This window comes from Canis aureus, chromosome X, assembly GCF_053574225.1.
Source record: "Canis aureus isolate CA01 chromosome X, VMU_Caureus_v.1.0, whole genome shotgun sequence".
Taxonomy (NCBI): domain Eukaryota; kingdom Metazoa; phylum Chordata; class Mammalia; order Carnivora; family Canidae; genus Canis; species Canis aureus.
Window position 1 is genome coordinate 119,271,553 of NC_135649.1, and position 20,742 is coordinate 119,292,294.

At 41.9% G+C, this 20,742-nt stretch overlaps 1 long non-coding RNA gene across 11 annotated transcripts in view; it reads right to left on the reverse strand.

The window, feature by feature from the left end:
* Positions 1–20,742, reverse strand: part of LOC144308023 (uncharacterized) — a 405,010-nt gene that overhangs the window by 109,004 nt on the left and 275,264 nt on the right. For 10 of the 11 annotated variants that reach the window (XR_013374673.1, XR_013374666.1, XR_013374665.1 and 7 more), the window contains one exon: positions 11,510–11,735. This is a non-coding gene — a long non-coding RNA (uncharacterized LOC144308023). The remainder of the gene's footprint in view (positions 1–11,509; positions 11,736–20,742) is intronic. The other variant, XR_013374669.1, reaches the window with a different exon arrangement.

Here is a 20,742-nt window from a genome sequence, read left to right on the forward strand (position 1 = left end):
TTTTTTGCTCCTCAAATTTTTTCACACTATTTTTATGGAGTTTTGACAGTAGTAATAAAAAGGAAGGAGGTTCTGGAAGTATTTTCAGTAAAAAAGAAAAAAAATAGAGGTGATATTGTGCCCTTCTAATCAAAATGAGCTAGAAACTAGCAGTTAGATGGATTGTAAGAAAACTTTAGGAACTATTTGGAAAGGAGGCCAATTTGCATTTCTGTTTTGTTCTTGATACTCTATTTTTTTAAAAGTCAGATATCACTAATGATGAACCTTTTCTCTTATGTAAAGAAGAGAGAAGGAGTCACACTGACTTTTGCTCTTGATAGTAATTCACAGATTTCAGAAAGAAATGATTTTTATGAGTTATCTTCAAGTTCTTAAGAATAAACTTCATATTTAAGGGGAAAAATTAAGTCTTTTTAAGTTGCTTATCATTATATCAAGATGTGCATAATTGATTTTTCAAGGGAACATTCTCACTTTCTACTTGAGACAATTTGAAACGTGCTACAAAAATTCATTGTCTTTGACAGAACTTTAAATTGTTTCTTCTCTCATGATGGCTCATCAACTGCTTTTGCTTTATCAGAGTCAAAGTGTTTTACCATCAAATTATTCTGCTTAAATTCCTTCTTTAAAGTTCCCTAAACATAAAATTCGTTTAGCATAACATTATGCTCTGTTGAACCTAATGTATTTAATTAATTTTTTTATTATTTTTTGAGCCAAGGAAAAAAATAGAAGAAATGAACCTGAAGGATCATGCATTTAAGTATGCATTTAAGTATGCATTTAAGCTCATATAATTTTAGAGTCTTCCATTCTTACAGAAAGCTTTTTCAATAAATTTCATCTTAAGAGCTAAAAAAATTAACATTTCAGATACTTATGGATTAAAAATATGTAATATGATGTTGAATATGTGTTTTAAGTGTTTACTAAAAGAGAGCAATCTGCCCACGACTAACAACAATTCATGGCATATCCAGGGTAGTTTTCTTCATTTCTCTGGAGTCATCTTTCTCTACAAGTAAGAGTCTCAGGCAACGGTTTCTGAAGTCTCCAATGGGTTGAAGGGGAACAGACAATGACACCCTACAATATGCGTATTTGGTGTAAGGATTATATTGAGACCGATTATTTTTAAGAAACAGCACACACAGGAGAAGCTCTGAAAACCCAGCAGAAGCTGTCCTTTTGTAAGAGAAATTTACAAGTACCAGGGGAATCTCCATTTGTAAGGGTGGCACCCTCTGTGTAGCAGGAACAGAAGGATTCTAAATTTCTAGAGACTGTTATTAGCAGAGAAGACAGACAATATCAACAGACAATAAGTAGCAAGTGGTGTAGATATTGTTTCAGAGACATCTAAAGTTCAAAAAAAATATTTTCCATTAGTGCCATTTATTATCTGTATTACAAAAATGGTGATTAGCATGAAAATGTTAAATTTACGATGCAGGCATGTATAGTTGCAAAACCTGGCTGGCATGCAATTTGAAGTCAGTTAAAATTTTAACAGCCAGAGTTCAACGCATTGTAGGTTACCAATATGCAGTCATGGAAAAATGGGAGAAATGGACAACATAGTAAAAAAAAAATCATCTATTTCATTTTTCTCTAAGTTACTGATAACCAGAGGTCAAGCAAAAAAGTCTGTGGACATATCCCCAAGTCCAGAGATGGGAAGTGATTCAGTCCCCTCAGAAATAATTAAAATTTATTTGCTGGAATTATACCTTAGTGTATAAAGAATGAAGGGGTTTTTGGAATGTGGATACAATGATTTTCTTCTTCAAGGCAATGGCCAAGATGTGGTAGTAGTGTGTGTGCATGTCTTGGGTGTCCTGGTGTTAGTATATGTCTGGGCTTCCTTGGATTCTAAGGAAGAAGCCAAAAAGCAAGATCAACTATTAGATTAGAAAAAAGAAGGTGTATGATTTGTAGGGAAAAGAATCACTATACAAAATTTAAAGAAGTTCCAAATAAAAGTTTTACTTTGTCACCTTTGTTAAAAACATTTTCCCCCTTACAGACTTTTTAATCATCTTTGAGATTTGGCAGAAAGAATAAAAGTAGTGAGGCGTTTTAAGATTTCTTCATGTATGTCATTAAAAAATTGCTTTCTTTCATGAAATGTGTTTTTCTAACCAACACACATTAATAATTTAGGGTCATTCTATACTATTTTTCATTTAAAACATTAATTGAGAAGAAAAAGGTCTCAAAAGAGATTTCTTTTTGAGCTGTAAATCTCAGAACAGGTACACTGCGCACATTGGTGTTTAACAGCATCACTGTTACAGGCATATTTTCAATGATTGCTACCTTGCTGGAAGCACACCCATCTCTAAGTGTGTATAGAGTTCATTCTGTGTACATCCAGGAACTACAGAAACATAATAGCAGGTTGCTATCATTTAAAACTTAGGGAGACAGTAAAACATGTTACAGTTCTAGGATAAAGTGAAACAATGGGTACTGCAACACTGAAATGGCAGCTAATGCATTAAGTTGGAAAATGTATAATTTTGACAAATGTTTTAATTCCTTCAAGTGGTTACAGGTACAAGGATGTACATTGCAGAAGCACAAGATTTTACGAGCATTTCTTAGAGGCTCATGCATTTAGCGAAGGAAATCTTCAAATTGCTTAAACCTAGAATTAAATGATTTGCTTATATACAGCTTTTGACAAATTGAAGAAATTAGTGGTCTTTAATCTATGTCTACAAAAAAAGCACTTAGTAAAATAGGCCTGCTCATGATTAAAGAAAAATCCCCTTGCCCTACACCTCCCATTATGTATGTCACTCCAGGATCAGATACTGTTAAAAATTAATATTTTTAATTAATCTATGCTTCTGTCCCACTAACTCTATATATGAGTATATGGCTATTTCTTGATTTATTATCTGGAGATACAGACTATTAGCTTCTAGCTTTTCTATCTTTCTCATATCATCCCCCCTTCCATCCCATAATCCTCACAATTTAACTCAATAATTATTTTAAGTTATCTAAATCCTGCCAGTATGGAACTCCATATAGTTAATGACTTAGGACCACTTCAGCAGCTACACATGTTAATAAACACATTCCTTTCCCTATTTCACTGACCTTCAACCCCTACCTAAAAAAAGTCTTGTACTGACTGCTTTGAATACACTTGATTTGGGGTTACAAACAAACTCCAGTGTAAATAAAAAATCTAGGAACAATTAGGATTAAATGTATGCTTTCTTTATTCTGGGTGCTCAGAAATTTACAATGATGTGCATCAAGTGGGTCTATTTTAATTCACCATATTTAGCTCTCAGGAGGTTCGGGGGGAAGCAGGTATACGTAAATATATCTCTACAGTTCTCCGGCTTTTCTCTGCATTGTTTCTTTGATATTTCCGCCTCTCTTTTTTTCTGATCATCCTATGGAAACACACATGGGGCACCTGTTACTAAGTTAAAAGTGTAACAGTGTAAAGAAAAACAGTGTAAAGAAAAGAGGAAAATGTCTGCAAAAGATGCCAGAAAATTAGTAAATGGTACAACCCTGCAGGAAGGGGACAGCCATGAGATCTTCAGGCAAGTCCTGACTCGACCTATTAACTAATACAGGAAATGTTTGTGGCTTCCCATGTGCCAGGCAAGGAGCCAGGCACACACTCCACTAATGCACGGACTCACTTCTCCTTTACGGCTCCAAGTTACAGATGAGGAACATCCGGGGGGAAGGGACGTCAGTCAGGGCTTTGCGACAGTGGGAGCACTTCGCCAGAAGCCAGATCTGTGTGACCCCACAGCTCATGCACTAACCTCACTCCTAATCAGTGCACGCGTGTCCCGGCCCGGGAGTTGCACAGACAGACTGGTTTGATGCCACGTCACAGAACATGTTGGGGGCATGTGTGTTCTGCACACTCAGAGGTCTCCAGAGGGAGAGGCCCAGGTGTTCATGTGATCATCACTGGACAATGCTCCTTTTCTGGGGCTCACTTCTTTCTGCTCCCAGTCTTCACACAGCACTTCAGGCTCCATGAGAGGTCATCTTAAACAGGGAAATCACTGAACTAAGGCATGATTCCAAAGCGTGGCACTCAACAGACTGGTTGAAAGGACACTTGTTTATAGCTTCAAGCTGAAACAAGAACGTAGGGTGCCACCTTGTTCAAACTTGGTGGGGCAAGTGAGTGTCAGGTGACTCTAATTTTTCACCACGTGCTTGAGGTCACCTTTCAGATAAGTTACTTGTACGACAACCCCTGCTTTGGGTTCTATTGTTGAGAAAACTCAAACTATGTCAGACATAGTGTGATTCTTGGGATTCCAAAGAAGATAATCAGAGGCAATGACGTCTATGAGGGCAGAAGCTGTGACTATGTTGTTTCCCGTGGTTGAGCGCCTTCTGTCCAAAGTCTGGCTGGTGGCAGGTCCCAACAATTATTTTTGAATGAATCACTTGCAAAAAGTAAGAATGACTGGTGTACCTTTTCTTTCCCTAATCATACCTTTCTTTTGTGCATATGAAGCCACATCAGCTTTGAATTTAATATGCACGGTCAAACAGAGCTCCATGCGCATGGAGCGTACGGAATCCTGCTGACTATCTGGTTGATTTTTTAAATACGGCAGAAATAACAGTTTGAAAACCAAAGTGCTTTGATGTGCAGTAAGGAGACTCTTGTCAGAGAGCCAAGCACTTGTGGGTTTTAAGGGTCAAGAAAAGCAACATCTTTTTTTTTTTTTTTTATATATCAGGAGCAGAATTTATGGAAGGATTGGTGGCATCATCAGAACTCTATTTCCTACTAAAAGAACGAAGTGCTTGCCCAGAAAGCTGGGATAAAGTAATCTCGCTAGAATATGCTGCAGTTGGGTATTTGATTGTGGCAAATCCATTCCTGCCAAGCCCCGGGAGCTTCCGTTGTACCACTGCCTTGACTTTCTTCTCTCTAACTGCTCCTGTGCTCTGGAAACGCATGGTCTTCTTTTACCTTCACCAGCCTGTACAATTGGAGGGCCCTCCTGCTCTTTTCATCATCTTGCGACACAATCTATGGATATGCCCACGCACGTCTTTCCTTCTTCCCCAACACGCCTGCTTCTGCATTTATTTAGAGCTTCACTCTCCTTTGCAGATCTGTACCGTCAACAAGGAATCTCTACCTGGACTGGACACCCTACAGCTGTCTGACATTCATTATGTCCTCAATCTAGCATTCCTTCACTGCCAGCCCCTACAGCATACACGACCCCCTCCCCCCCTTATATTCCCTGCTTGGGTCACACTAAGGGAAGGAGACAATAATTTGGGACTTCTCATCCCCTCTGGCCTAAACCACAGACTCGCAAGTCACTTTGGTGCCTATCACATTCATCACACTCCAAATCCAGTCAGTCACCAAATTCTCTTAATTAGACCTAAACGTGTCCACATGTACATATTTGTGGATTTTATACTGGATGTCCCTGTTCTTTCTCTTATGCCCATGCACACAGAGCACTCATATTTCTCCGTTCTGCTCTCCAGGCCAGCCAGGTCTTCCACATCTTTCTCTAGTGCATCCTCCATACCATTAATAAGACAGCCATTTCTAGTAGGCAAGGATGACTGTGCTATTCTCTGGTTTACAATCCTTCAGTGGTTGTGGGTTGCCAATAAAGATCAAGTGCATGTGGATTTTTACAGCTCAGCCTATCTGTCACAAACTGGCCTTATAAAAGTACTTCACTTGTTTGCTGTGTACCTGTCCACATGTTTTTTGTCACACACATACTTAGTGATCGATCATTAAGTCTCTAGTACTAGACAAATTCTCATGGGTAATGTAGCCATGTCTCCTGCCACTTTATTTTTTTTTTAAGATTTTATTTATTTATTCATGAGAGACATAGAGAGAGAGAGAGAGGCAGAGACACAAGCAAAGGGAAAAAAGCAGGCTCCACAAAGGGAGCCCGACGTGGGACTCGATCCCTAGACTCCAGGATCATGTCCTGGGCTGAAGGCAGGTGCTAAACCACTGAGCCACCCAGGCGTCCCTCCCTTGCCATCTTAAAATCCATTTGCCCTGGCCAACTTTTTATATTTAAGGCTTGGATCAAAACCATTAAAAATTTTTTTAAACTTCATTTTTAAAAAAGATACTATTTATTTATTTGAGAGCAAGAGCACAAGCATGTATGAGTGGGGTTAGGGGCAGAGGGAGAAGTAGGTTCCCTGATGAGCAGGGAGCCTGATGAGGGGCTCAATCCCAGGACCCTGGGATCATGACCTGAACCGAACACAGGCGCTCAACCAACTGAGCCACCCAGGCACCCCCAAACAATTTCTTAAGTCAATTTCTCTGTGAATATGTATCCCTACATATTTTCTCTTCACCTTAAGCAATTATTATTTCAGCTGTATGTATTTTCATATGAACCACCCCACTGAAGACCACGTTATATGCAGAAAGAAACTTTTGTTTTTTCACATTACTTTTTGTTCTGTGTGTGCCAAGCACGATGCCTAGTATTTGCTCAATGAATCAAAAGGGGTGTTAAATCGATGTATTATCTGGGCTTTTTTCCTCTCACCTTGAACTAACATCAGATGTGAAAAACCCCCAGAAAAGTCTGGCTTAAAACAATTTTAAAAATTAAAATTAAAATTAAAAAAAGAGAAAAGTCTGGCTTCCTGGTAATGAAAATATCTTTAATCACTGAAGTTCTTTTTGCCAATTACAGCTAGCGCTCTCTACCCATACTCTCTCTTCTACCTCAGGTCAAAACACTAAAGGTAGTAACTGTTGCTTCTGCAGGTCCACAGTTTCCAAACATGGATCTGGGTAAGTCTAATTTGCATCCAGACTTAGTAAATGGGTCACTGTGGTAAACTAATCAACTATGAAGATCCAGGAGTTCCAGCAGAGCTGGGTTTCCAAACCATTGTTCATGAGGAGAAGGGGCCACAATATTTCCTGAAAATTGCACATAAAAGGGATTTAGAAAGGTTCAAATATATTCATTGCTTCCCAACTCCTGTGTGGACAGGAGATCACAGACATGAGTTGTTCACTGGTTTTTCTCCCATGTCCACTGGTGGTGAGGTCGTGGCCTCAAGACGATGCTCTACTCAACACTGGAAAACAAAGGGTGCTTGGAAGGCTACTGCTAGCTCACAGTGAGAAACCAGAGTGTCTACTAGAAGGATGTAATCATCACCGAATTCCGACTCCTGGCATGGGTGCATTGGCTTCATCTGATTTCTCCCAACACAGTGGGAGAAGGAGAGGAGCCCAATTAAATGTAACAAATGCATAAACAAATTTAGCCGTGATGACTTGAATAGATGAGGATAATCAAGCCTGGACACAGAACTTGGTTTCCAAGTCTGGAATTTCTGATGAGAAGTTCCTCTCATCATCAGCCAACACATACTCATTTTTTAAAGACTCTCAGTTTATAAGGAAAATTGCTTCTCGATGCCCTTTTGTGCCCAGGCGAACAGCAGAGAAATCGTGATAGTGTCAGCATGGAGAAAGGAGGACAGTTAATAAGGTAAAAGTAATTATCCAGCTATGAGGAGCAGCGAGCTGTCTGGCTGGGCTGGGGAGTAACTGAAGGTGAACTAATTAGTATTCTTTTTAATGTACATTTTTAGGGTGGGCGAAATTCCATATAATAGTTGCCAAAATCATTCTAACAGCTTAAGCATATCAAATATATGTCTGCTTACTTTTGCTTTAACTACTTCCTGAGAAAAATACATTAACTAATCGTTAAAAATATATCCCTCCCTGTTCTGAATCTCTGGCGCAGAAGAGGGGTAAATGATACCACACCCGCTCAGATCACGCTGAATTTTCACACTTGTCCATGTAGGTCCTCACACTTGTCCACAACAGGTCCTCTGTTCCTTATGACGTGCTCCCTTTGATCTCTACCCCCACCCCCTCCCTCCCCGTCCCCTCAGCAACTATGTAACAAGCTTCGGGTGAGTTATCTGCTCATCTGTTTTCAAGAAATATGCATCATTCTTTGTGTGTTTCCTGTTTTTGCAAAAAATATCAATCTATCCCTTTATATGCGCATCTTTTCATGCCAAACTATGCTTTTACGTTCTATCCGTGTTGCTATGTCATTTGCCGAGTAAATGTACCAGGAGTAACCAAGTACCACAAATTTAGAGCCTTCAGTCATCCCAACCTCTTAGCTCAACCAAAGGGTGGTAGCTTCTTCCTGAAATTGGAACCTCTGTGTTACCGTTTTGCCTTTTCCGTTCTGCCCTGGATTTTACCACCAAAAAGAACTAGATTTGACCAACAACTTCAAGGAGCTTGGAAGCAGATCCTGCTCTAGTCACACTTCCAGAGGAGACAGAGCCCCAGCTGACACCTTGACTGAGGTCACATGAGACCCTAGCAGAGGACCCAGCTACATCACCCCCACACTCTGGACCCATGGAAACTGAGATAATGCACGGGTTTTAAGCTGTTCAGGGTGTTATGTAGTGACAGATAATGCATAAAAACCCCAGTAATGGCTTCAGCTCCTCTCAGAGTCAACCCTATACTCCTGAGATCACCTGGTAGACCAGAGGCAAAGAGGCACACGGCTTCCCTTGTTCTTTGCCACTCCCTGACCCCCCACGTTCTGTGACACAGACACAGCATCCTCTTGAGTTTGATGTGAACCTTTACAGCTCTGGGTTCTGACTGGTTCAAACTGTTCTGACTCAAGTCCTTGATTCAAATCAGTGACGCTGAGCAATCTGCTGCCCTTGTTTGTACAATGATTATTACAGGACCCATTCTGCATTTATACAGAGAAAATTAAATGAGATAGTTCATGAACATACTCAAGGCATCACCCAGCACTTACCAAGTACTCATAAAACATGAACCACAGAATTTTTGCTACTTACTGAAATTAAATGAAAGGAGATTTGTGTGCTACCAAGAATACTAGGTTGTTGGCGGATCGATGTAAAAGCTGAAAGGAATCAATGGAAAGAAAGAGCAACATTATTTGATAACAATGAGGAGAGATCACGGAAGGAAAATGAAGGAACTCCTCAAAGCCATTCCATGTTTAGACACAAAGGACGGCTGGACGTGCTTTCCTCTTGACTGATTCCACATCTATTTGAATATTAGATATTTGAGCATCAAGCCTCATAAACCAGAAGGAAGGCCCTCCTGCCATTGGACGAGAGGGACCCGTGATACAGAGAGAACCCTATCGGCCACTTCATGTTACTCTGGCAGACAGGGTTTATTTTCTTACAAAAGCTTAAGTCTCAAAATGCACACCTTGTAAGCAGGAATACGGTTGATGGAAATTCCTCCCTGAATTATGTGAATTTACAAAACTGTGTTTATTCACATCAAAGGGGGCTCCAGAGGCAGCACTTTTGAGCATTACCATGGACAGAAATGACCGTGTTTTCTCTCTCCCAAATACTGCAGGCATGAAACATCTTTCCTCTTTTCCTTTCAGAACTCCACTCCAACTGTAGCCACTCCTCATGATTCTCTTTCTGGGTCTGATTTGTTCACTCTGAGTTTGCAATCAACACACATTTTCATGGGGTCCTCATTCTCTTATCTCTCCAAGGATCATGCCCAAAGCCCTTCCTCCTCCAATCAAACCACAGTACCATCTTCAGTAATAGGCACTTTTGACCAGGATAATGAATGTCTGACACAACAAGACTGACCCCGTCACAAAGTATGGTGACAACACAAACTTATGAAGGTGACTTCCCATTTTGGAATTTCTGAGGAACATCGTGAGAGGACAAAGACCCCTTCTCCATGGTCCAGCATGCTGCAAAGACAGGAAGTATGCACAGAGCAGAGGGCAAACAGAGAAGTCCATTGTTTTAAAAAGAAATAATGGTATCACGTCGGGGACAGATAACTATGATATGGGCCCCCTTGAGTTTTGTAAATAAAGGTTTACTTGAGCACAGCCACTGATGGTTTGTTTTATACGGTACATATCTCTAGATGCTTACTTACTAGGACAACAGAGTTTGGGAGCTGAAATCGAGACTCTATGGCTCACAAAGCCCAAGCTATTTGCTCTCTGACCCTTTACACGAACAGCATCCTGAGCCCTATACAGTGGGCAGCAGCGTACACTGGTTGGGGAACCAGGGGAGGACCCTAGTTGCATGCAACGAGTCCTTGCATCTCGTATAACAGTGCTGTGCACCAGACTCAAAGAAGCAGAACTACGCCTAGCCCACAGCATGAGAGCTGCTCTCCGAATGAGAGCTGTTTCCCAACCCTGATGTAGGTAATTTAAAAGCAGTAAATCGTGTTTTTGTACATTCATAGTGCATCTTATTTCAGAGAAAAATAAACATAGCAAGAGACTTCATTAGTCAGTGTCCTTCTGCATCAATCAAGTACTTCTTTTCTGTATAATATTTACTAAATGAAGGTCCAGATGAGAATTCTCCAATTAGCATTTTAATATATTATACCATCAGGATAGATACACATTTCATTTGCTGATAACTTTTGGAGGAAAACATTATTTAAGTGGGATCCCAAATGTAAGTAAAGTTATAATGGAACACCAAGTTGGATGACCAAGATTTGTGCAATAAAGCACAATTTAAGTAGAATGAGGTGACAGTATTGTTGGAACAAGGGAACATATCAAAGTATAAATTACTAAATCGCCACAGAAGGAATTGGAAAGGAAAAATCCCACGATACACATCAGGCACTGGATGTGATTTTTGAAGTTTTGCGCTACGGGGCAACAGAAGCCAGGGTGAGTCACCAGGTGCTTCAGAGACAGTGCTGTGTGAAATCATTCGATGGCAGGGCTACCGTAACCTGCTTGGGCTCTTTCTGGTTCCCTGCGTGACTGTGTCTCTGTGGGGACACCTGGGAGGTGACCCTGCCATTGGCACCCCTCCAGCCTGTGTCACAGAGCCACTTCTTGCCTCCTGGACCTAATGCCGCTGCTCATGTGTCACCGGTGCGGCCCCACCCCCACCTCCCAGGCTGCACGTTGCATCGGCTCCCACCTGTGCACCTGCGGTGACACGCATTTGCAGAACCTCCCTGTTCGCGGCAAATGAAAGAGACGCTTCTCCAGCACCCCTATTCAAACTCTCAAAGGACTCTATGAAGAAGTGCCAGCACCGAGGACATAGAGCTTATTCAGAATGTCTGGCCGGTGAAAATGCAGGGGTCTCGAGTTCCCTTTCCAGTGAGACGCCAGGCTGAAGTTGCTGGCCGGGGAGTCGGGGAGTCAATGTGAGGATTCTGTTAGGCTTGGCAGGGGCCCTGCCCCAGGAGGGAGCCAACATGACCCCCCGGGCAGGTGACGCCATCTCTGCCCCACTGGAGGAACTCCAGTTGGACAGAACAAATGGCCTTTCTATTAAATATCTATTTGGATGATTGGGTTGCAACAAAGAGGAAGCTCTGTGAGCAAGGGCAGGCTTATCGATCAGGAACATGTGTCCAAACCCCACTTCTCATCTGAACGATCTCAGTGTTTGCACTTACCAGAATGTGGTTGAATTGAGCACATCGGGGAAGAAGACATTCATCTTGGCTTCGGTCTCGCATATGTAAAATTGCTCTAGGAATGAATAGGCTGGGCTGTTTGTGTGCCAGGGCCTGTAGCCGGGATGAAGACACAAAACATCATTGTTGGCTGTGGAGGAGAGGTGCCCAGCCTGTGAAACTTTCCAAAGACTGGGGGCAGAAAACTCTGTTCATGCCAGGATACCTGAAAAATAGAAAAATGAAAAAGACTTAGCAGCAGTTTACCTCTATTCATTTTAGGTTAAGGACCAAGATTTGCGCAAGAGTCTCTTCCTTCACATGGAAATTCACCTGTTTAAATAGTCCCTCTGAAGAACACTTCTAAAATTAGCAGAGGTCTGCTGATGGGAACCATTTGCAATTTGCAGGCAACACCCTTTGCCAGAAACACTGAAGAAATAAAAACAAAATAACAGGGAAACACACACACACCCACCCCAACCACTCATTAAAAAAAGAAAAACTTCAATGAAACATAGATGACCCATTTATCCTATCAACAATCAAGCTTGGCAGGTTGCTAATTAGAACAATGTAAAGCAGATTCTGTCTAATTGGACGTTTACGTTTAAGAATATGTTCAAGCTGCTGTGATTCAATACTGGAAAATAACGCTCTCAAGTAGATCTGTTTGAGCGTGGCCTCTCCCATGCCCAATCTCAGGCAAATCTGGTTTGATTTATGAGAGCGCTGAAGAGCCCATATTCAGGGCCCGCCAAGTGCTCCTCTCTGTGGTCCGGGGCACAGGGCTGGTTGCTGTGCGGCCACCTCGCTCCCAGTCCCGGGAGGCATTCTCCAAGCCTTGGGTGGGTGACAGCAGTTTGGCCGTTCTATGTATTTCTTTCTTCTTTTTTCTCTCCATCAGAAAAGGAGAACCACTCTTTATTTGCAAGCAAAATGTCTTGTTCATGAAAGAAAATGTCTGCTTCCCTTCTGCCCATCTGTAACAAATCTATCTCCTTAAAATTGTACTTTTTTGTGGCCTTTACTTCTGGAAATACCAAACACATAGAGTTTAATATGAAATAAGTAACAGAGAAAAAAAAAGGAACATATGCAAATCATCTTTCTATGATACATCTTATTCCAGCAGACCTTCTGCAATGAGATTCAGAGGCTCCCTTTGTGCATATGGGTCTCCATTAGGAAAAGTCAACTTGTCTACACTCTAAAAAAGCATCCTGCTAATTCGAGAACTGATTCCCTGGAATACAGTTTTGTGTAGGTTTTATCAGGAATGAGCTTATAAGACAGTTCAGATAATGTAAGCTGTTATTGCAACGAAGAGACCAAGGAACAAATAAGAGAGTGATTTGTCCACCTGGACAGTGGGACAGATGATGCAGTGGAGATAACTACACAAGGAGTGCACAACTCTGCAGCAGCCAGTCCACACCTCCATTTTGTAAATTAGAAAAAAAGAAGGTTGTGCTTCCTGGATCATAGATAACTGGCTGTGTCTGCATAGAAGAATTTCCATCTCAGAGAACCGTTTCACACTGTGCAAGGAAAACAGTTCCCCTTTAGAGGACCGTATGTGTGACGGGAGCCCCGCGTGAGGGTACAAAATCTGTATGTTGCTACCATCTTGAACTCATCTCTCCTTTTTTCTTACAGCAGGGAGATCTGAGCAACGAACCAAAATCAACCCATTTTTTCCTCTGGAACCTTTCAGGCCACCAAAAATTAAATAAATAAGCTTCTTTCTTCCAAAATAAACAAATGAGGCTATACACAGAAGGAAATTGCACCCTGCTGCATGATCAACAAGCTCAATAATTAGAGTCAGATTAAGAAACAAAACAAAACAAAACACCTAAGGATAAAAAGGGAAAAAAGAATCCAAATGGTACATCTGGGACCAGACGACAGCAAAGAAAGATTTAGATTCCATTCCGTGATGGGCCTTGAGGGTCCCTGAGGAAAGCTCTCTGCAAATATCTCCCTGGTAATATGCCTAGAATCCTCTACTCAGGTGTCCTCACTTTCGGACTGGAGGCCTCTCGGAGGTAGTTCTGCTGCCCTTGGAACACGGTGTCTTCTGGAAGAAGTCCTACGAGAAATGCAAATAGCCTCTGTGCACCAGTGTAAAGGCTGTTGTGCAAACAACAGGTCTCGGGTGGCTCTGAGGGGATGGGTCCTGTCGAGGAGAGCTTTGCTGACAGTACTGAGAGAGCTGAGGCTGGGGACAGGAAGAGGCAGCCAATGTCACAGGGATCACGGAGTAGCTGTGAGGAGCTGGCTTCTAAGGACATGCTGGCTTGAAGAAAAACGGACGGAACTCGAGTTCTGAGACCAGACATCTGAAGCTCATGACCTTCCTTAGGCCTTGTACTGGCAGTTCTACTTCTACTTCCTGGCTACTTTGAGTGGAATCCTAACGTATTTTGCATGACAAACAGCATTTTTATTCCCACTGAAAAAGACTCACCTGATCCATTAAACAATTTAAAAAAGAAATTTACTTAGTTGGGGCATAGTTGGATTTTATTACACTCATTTAGAATTTATTAGCTCTGTGAACTCAAATGCTTCCAGGTGGCATAATGAAGGCTTTTAAAAACTGGATTTTAAAATTCATAGTGTAGTCAGTTGGCCTCAATAATTAAATGAGAGTGAAAATATATTTCAGTTACTGCAGTTAAATGCCTTCACCCAAACCTTGTCATGAAAAACAGGCCTTGGCAACATGCCAACATCATCGCATCAGCAAGCTGAATGGGGCTGAGCGCAGTAGTCAGGAAGGACACATTCCTTCGTCATTTACAATACAGATGGCAGACCCCGGACAACCTCCCACTTATCCACTTCTAGCCCATAAAAAAAGAGAAAGGTGGAAATTCAAGGGAATTTGGTCACCACAGTGAATGTTTGCTTATAATGGGTTATCACCCTAATACACAGCTGGGGGCACTAGGTCAGGAGGACATGCCTCTGGTATTTCATTCACCCAGTCACCTCTGGAAGGTGATTCCAACAAATCTGGAGGCTGAGGGACAACAGGCAGGCTGTCTCTTGGCTGCATGCTTGCTGATTTGCGGGAACTTGATTTCTGTTCCTGCCATTTGAGCATGGCCATATGTGTTGAAAGTTCTTGGGAGCCTTGCCTGTGTCCCTGAGAGTTTAGGATCTACATGAACCCAGGGAGGTAACACCTGCTGATGACCTGGAAAGTTCTGAGGGCCAGAGCAGTTCTGGAGATCCAATAGCAAGGAGATACTGCCTGGGTGAAGTTGTCTACATCCCTCAACTTGGTGAGAAGAATATGTTTTTCCTTAGGTTACCTGAATGATGAAAAAGGGCACCAGGCTTTTTTCTGTCTTGAAGTTAGTATGTTCAACTGGTACAAACCCAGAGAGCTCCAGCGGTAGGAGCCTGTGGAGGAACACTTGGTAAAGGAGTATGAAAGGTCAACGTGAGGCAAGGCTTGTTTGTAATAGGCAGTTGTGCAGTGCTGAGGACCCCACGGGTCCCTCCAAGAACTCCCACGGGCAACTCTCCAACAGACCACCATTCTACACTCAAACACCTACCACAGGGGCACCCAGATGGCTCACTTGGTGAAGTGTCTGCCTTTGGCTCAGGTCATGATCCCAGGGTCCTGGCATTGAGTTCCATGTGGGGCTCCCCCTCCTCAGTGGGAGCCTGCTTCTTCCTCTCTATGCCTCTCTCCACTCATGCTCTCCCGCTCTCTCAAATAAATAAATCTTTAAAAAACAAACCAAAAAACACCTGCCACAAAGCCAGCTCTGACCACCTGCCAACATAAGACAACCCTGACATAACAAGCCTAGTTCAGTGAACCAGTCAGTATCCCTACCTTCTTTAAATTCTTCCCCCATGTGCTCTAAATCTGTAAGAGGCAAAGTGGGAAAAGAAGGAGGCAGATGGAAGAAGAGTCAAGTCATACACGCTTCTCTTCTGCAAGTCCCTGAGGTAGAAACTGGGTGAAGAAGAGAAGTCTAGTATTAATTCTAAATCTGAATCTGAATGAGACTTTTTTCATGCCAGAAAATGAGACTTGATTACAAAAATGAGACTTTCTCTCAAAACTGGAAAGGTCTGGAAAGTAATAGGATATGGTCAAGATTTGTTTAAGGGTTAGGACAAGAATCCCTAAGGGCAGCCTGGGTGGCTCGGTGGTTTGGTGCCGCCTTCGGCCCAGGATGTGATCCTGGAGTCCTAGGATCGAGTCCCATGTCGGGCTCCCTGCGTGAAGCTTGCTTCTCCCTCTGCCTGTGTCTCTGCCTCTCTCTCTCTCTCTGTCTCTCTCATGAATAAACAAAATTAAAAAAAAAAAAAAGAATCCCTAAGATGAAACACGTTGAAGGAAATGGTAAAGGCAAGTAAAGCTATTTGCTCCGTGTTGCTCACTTAGTTCAGACATATACAATCCACTCATTATATTTATTCTAGCAGACCCATGGGCACATTTCTTCTCTCTGGTGTCTCCGTGAAGCCAATGTCTCCAATCAACTGGCTTTCTCGCTGCACTTTCCCTTCTATGAGATCACGTTTTATGTGTCAAGCAAAGAACCTTTTTGTTTTTTCACTACCACTTTCCAAGAAGACTTTTGAAACATTTTTTTCCTAATCAACACCCCATTAGATTTTGATGCCACAAATATATTTATATGTTTGTATATTGTATTATATTTTGTTTTGTATGTGTATAGAGCAAGACTTTTTGAGAATGCCTGCCTCAAATAATTCACTTATTCCCACCTTGGGTAAAATAAAGAAGTGAGTCTGGAGTTAGTGGCTCTCCCTCTTGTATGTGAAGGAGCAACAAGGTTGTACAGAGTTTTCTCCATGAATACTCAAAAGGGTGAGGGTCAAGCCCAAGAGCAGGTGCAATTTTATGCACCACCCAGAAGAGGTACCAACCATACAGCACTCTACGTGAATACAATGGAGGGGCCCTTCCAATTCAACTCAAGCCGCTGTATTTTTATATGTCTGTCCATTAGGGTTTTTACGCAATATGCCAGTTTATAAAAATGCTTCAGGGTTGCAGATACAAGTTAAAAAAAAAAAAAAAAAAAGCCTTGTCTCCACGAGCCAGAATGTCCCCTATACTTTCAGATTCTGGCTCTGTGATTAACAAGGCCGTAACACATATTGAAATTTTAACAGAAAGGCAAGTATGTACTCAGGAAGATTCAAGAATGTTTGTGGGATTTCATCTGACAAGGAAAATGTATTTTTTATGGAGATTGGTCTGTCTGCCCCTCAAATCACTCCCATACGGCAGTTTGCTGATAAACCTTACTCCATTAATCCATGAGAGAGTCCTGCCAGTGATAGATGTTTACAGCTTTTTTTTTTTTTCAGGGAAAAAGAAACATATAGTATAGCATGTAACATTTTTGGGTTGTTACAGTTTATTCAATGCAATATAAAGTGTTTCATTTAAGTTAAAATACGACAGCTCTGTGAAATCGGATTATGATATATTTGGGCTTTATTGCACGGTGAGAGAAGTTTCATACGAGAGGTCAATACCATATCAACTTTTACAGCTCTTCTGGTTTATATCGCCTGCAGTGTGATGATCCAATCAATTATATCATTCAGTTTATTTGACACAAAACCAATAGCACTGTGGACACAGACGCAAAGTATGAGTCTAACTGAAAATCTTGCCTTGCTGTGAAATGCTATCCAATAAGGAGGGAAATATTCACTCCTTAACATATGAAATGTTATAGACAGAGAGGACTGTGGCTACCTTGACTTAAAGGTGCTTCCAGGGGTGCCCCGTGGCTCAGTAAGTTGGCTTCCTTCAGCCCAGGTCATGATCCTGGGATCCAGGGATCCAGACCTGCATCAGGCTCCCTGCCCAGTAGGGAGTTTGCTTCTCTCTACCCTTCTGCCCCGGTCCCAGCTCATGCTCTCTCTCTCTCTCTCTCTTTCAAATAATAAATAAAATCTTAAAAAAAAAAAAAAAAAGGCATTTCCAACAAGGTCAGGTGACTTTTGAGCTGGGTTTTGTAGAGTGTTGCCAAGAAGAGAATGGAATAGGATTCCAGATACAGGAAACAACTTGGTTAACGTGTCTCGGGAGTCTTATACAGTGTTTGGAATTTCCATCCTGTTCTTGGCTTCTTCCTGCGAAGGTGATATGAGACATGGCAAGAAGACAGGGAGACAGGGGCGGTCCTGCCGGAGGCAAGAAACTGCTTTACAGGCTCATGTCAGTTTTCCAGACTTCTCACACAATGCCAACATGGTTGAGATTTACCCTCCACATGATGGCAAGTCCCTGAAAGGCTCAGGCAGGGGAGAGAGGTGTTGCTCTATCTTACACTGGCAAGTCCGAGTTGTACAAGAGAGAGACGACGTACGCAGCAGAGAAGACGTGCAGTAGGAGGGCATGGAGGTGAGGTCAAGCTATTCTTAGATCCTGGAGTCAGTATGATGTGGAATTCATGCCAGGGAACAGGGTCTTAACAAGATTTCTAATGAGAACAATATGCTTCAGGCTTGCTTGTGATAGAGTCATTTGAAACTGTTTAGAGATGAGTGATTATCTGGTTTTAAGTGCTTCTTGCGCATAGATAATGTGTATACAGAATCAGGTGTAAACCAACAGAGACAGAGACAGAGAGAGGCTATCGATATATCCATACCTGCATTTTAAAAACAACTGATTTTATACTATTTTAACTTACTGATACATCTCAGAGTGAGAAGTTTGAATTCTGCATTAAGCTACAGAATTTAAACCCCAAAGAAGTGCACTGAAATATCAAATGTAGAGTAACTCTAGGCAGAGTCCTAAAGATATTTCAAAATTACAGAATTACAAAAAAAAAAAAAAAAAGAAAGAAAGAAAGAAAAAAAGAAATCAGCAACCTACTTGCCTAAGGTCAGACAACTATCAAGTATATTTTCAACGGGGCACACTCTGTTGAAAAGTTGAGTATTTGTGAGATCACTGTCAATTAACAGTGTATTTATTTTCTAATTTATAGATAAGACCATGTTCATATATCAACAAACCCATGTGTACATTTTCAAAAGGCAGGCATGATGGTAGGCTTGCAGGTGGGGTTAGGAGGGAAAGCCTCCAGGGCAAGGAGTCCTACGAGCTCCATTTACCTTCATGACTGTCCAAATACTATCAATCTCTCATTTTAAAAATGATTCCCTCTTACAAACAAAAGGGGTGCTGTTTCTTTGGGATATCTAGCAAACTATAAGTCTTGATCCTTCCAATGGGAAAAATAATTTTGAGCTAAATTTCAAAATTTAGTCAAATTAATTTTTCAAGTGGTTCTTTCTTAAGAAAATTAAATACAGGAGAACAGATGCAAGTGTGCTGAAAATGAGACTGATGACTTACTTCCAAGAATGAGTTTTTCCTACATGGGAAGATTCACAGCAGGATCACTTGAAATAGAGAAGTGACCCAGTGCCCGTACGTATGAAAGAGTTCGGACTCCTGATATGGGGCTCCGGCATTGCATTATATTATCAAGTAAGTAACTGACACATAAAGGCAAAAACTCATTTACGTTTAAGCTCTGACAGCCTCCAGCATTTTTCCTCCTTACTGTTTGACCACATTGATTGAGAGAGAGTATTATGACATGTCACCCACAGCTGCTTATGACCTTCTGATAGGCTCTAGAGAATCTATTTCCAAGATAACCCATCTAGGCTAAATACAGGGTTTGAAGAAATAGCTTGTAGGGTGGAACTAGTTCCAAATCCAAGGTCTGTGTATCTTTTTCACAAGTCGTTGTGGCTAGGTTTTTGCACATGACGTCATGTACCAGGTCTCCCTGTCCAATCACTGTTAAGTGGAAGTGACAAAGCTCTAGACATGATTAAGGCAGGAATGGATGCTCATCATATGGAACTGGATGTTATTCTTTGATGAGCTTATAGACATAACATTTAATACAAAGAGATGCCAAGGATGATCTAATTTGACTTGCACTTGGCTAATATCCCAAGTTTATACTAGGTGTAATAGGCGGGCAGCTCATCATCTGAAGAAAAATCAAATTTAAAAAGTTATCTTGTGTATATCGATTTGTGGAGAAAAATAGGCAGCAAAGAAAGCCATAGCACTATTGTCACGAAAATACTGCTGGGCTGTGTTTGGATGAGGGAATCCGCAAGGGCATGTTCGTGGCTCGCTGACGCCAGTGGAGCCTTCCAGGGTGCGGCGGGGCCGGCAGGCCATTCTGCTTTCCTGGCGCCCGTTTCCTTACCAACGCGTCTTTATTACATCCGTAGTCAAACTTCTATTTTACAGAGGTTCTGTCATTTACGTTCTGCTACCAAACACACTCAAATTTCCTAATTACAATTCACATGTTGGGATGCCCCCGGGGGGCTCAGTGGTCGAGCACCTGCTTTCGGCCCAGGGTGTGACCCCGGGGTCTGGGATCGAGTCCCACATCGGTCTCCCCATGGGGAGCCTGCTTCTCCCTCTGCCTCTCTCTCTCTCTCTCTCTCTGTGTGTCTCTCATGAATATATAAATAAATAAAAAAATTTAAAAAATCATTAGCATGGCAACTTTCCCCAAATACAGGGAAACCTGGTGTCTCGTGCAGGCTGCTGTAACAGAAGGGCACAGGCTGGGTGGCTTATAAACAAGGACTTGTTCCACTCAGCTCTGGAGGCTGGAAGTCTGACATAAGGACACCACAGCAGTTGTGTTTGAGTGGGGGCCCTTCTTCTCACTGAGTCCTCATGTGGTAGAAGGCAAGACAGTTTCTTTCAGAAGGGTGCTAACCTCATTCATGGAGGCTGCTCCCTTATGACCTGATGGCCTCCCAAGGATCCCATCCTCAAATATCATCATATTGGGGGTTAGGTTTCAACATATGAATTTGGGGGGGGGCATAAACATTCATCAGTAACACTTAGTTTTTAACAAACTTTAATAACTAAGAGAAGAATCGTTGATGAGAACTCATCTGCTTTTTACTCATTGATATAAAGCTGCCTTTAATACACAGAGTCCTTTAAGATGGCTCCTTAGCAGTTTGTGTCTCTATCATGTTTGATGACAGATGATAGGTAGGATAGACAAGATGACAGATTATATAACAGATTATATAGGGACGTAGACAGAGCGAGAGAGAGGAGGAGGAGGAGGTGCAGAAGAGAGGGAGGGAAAACCAAGGACACCATGGACATCGGGTTGTCCTGTGGTGTTAATCTGCTTCAT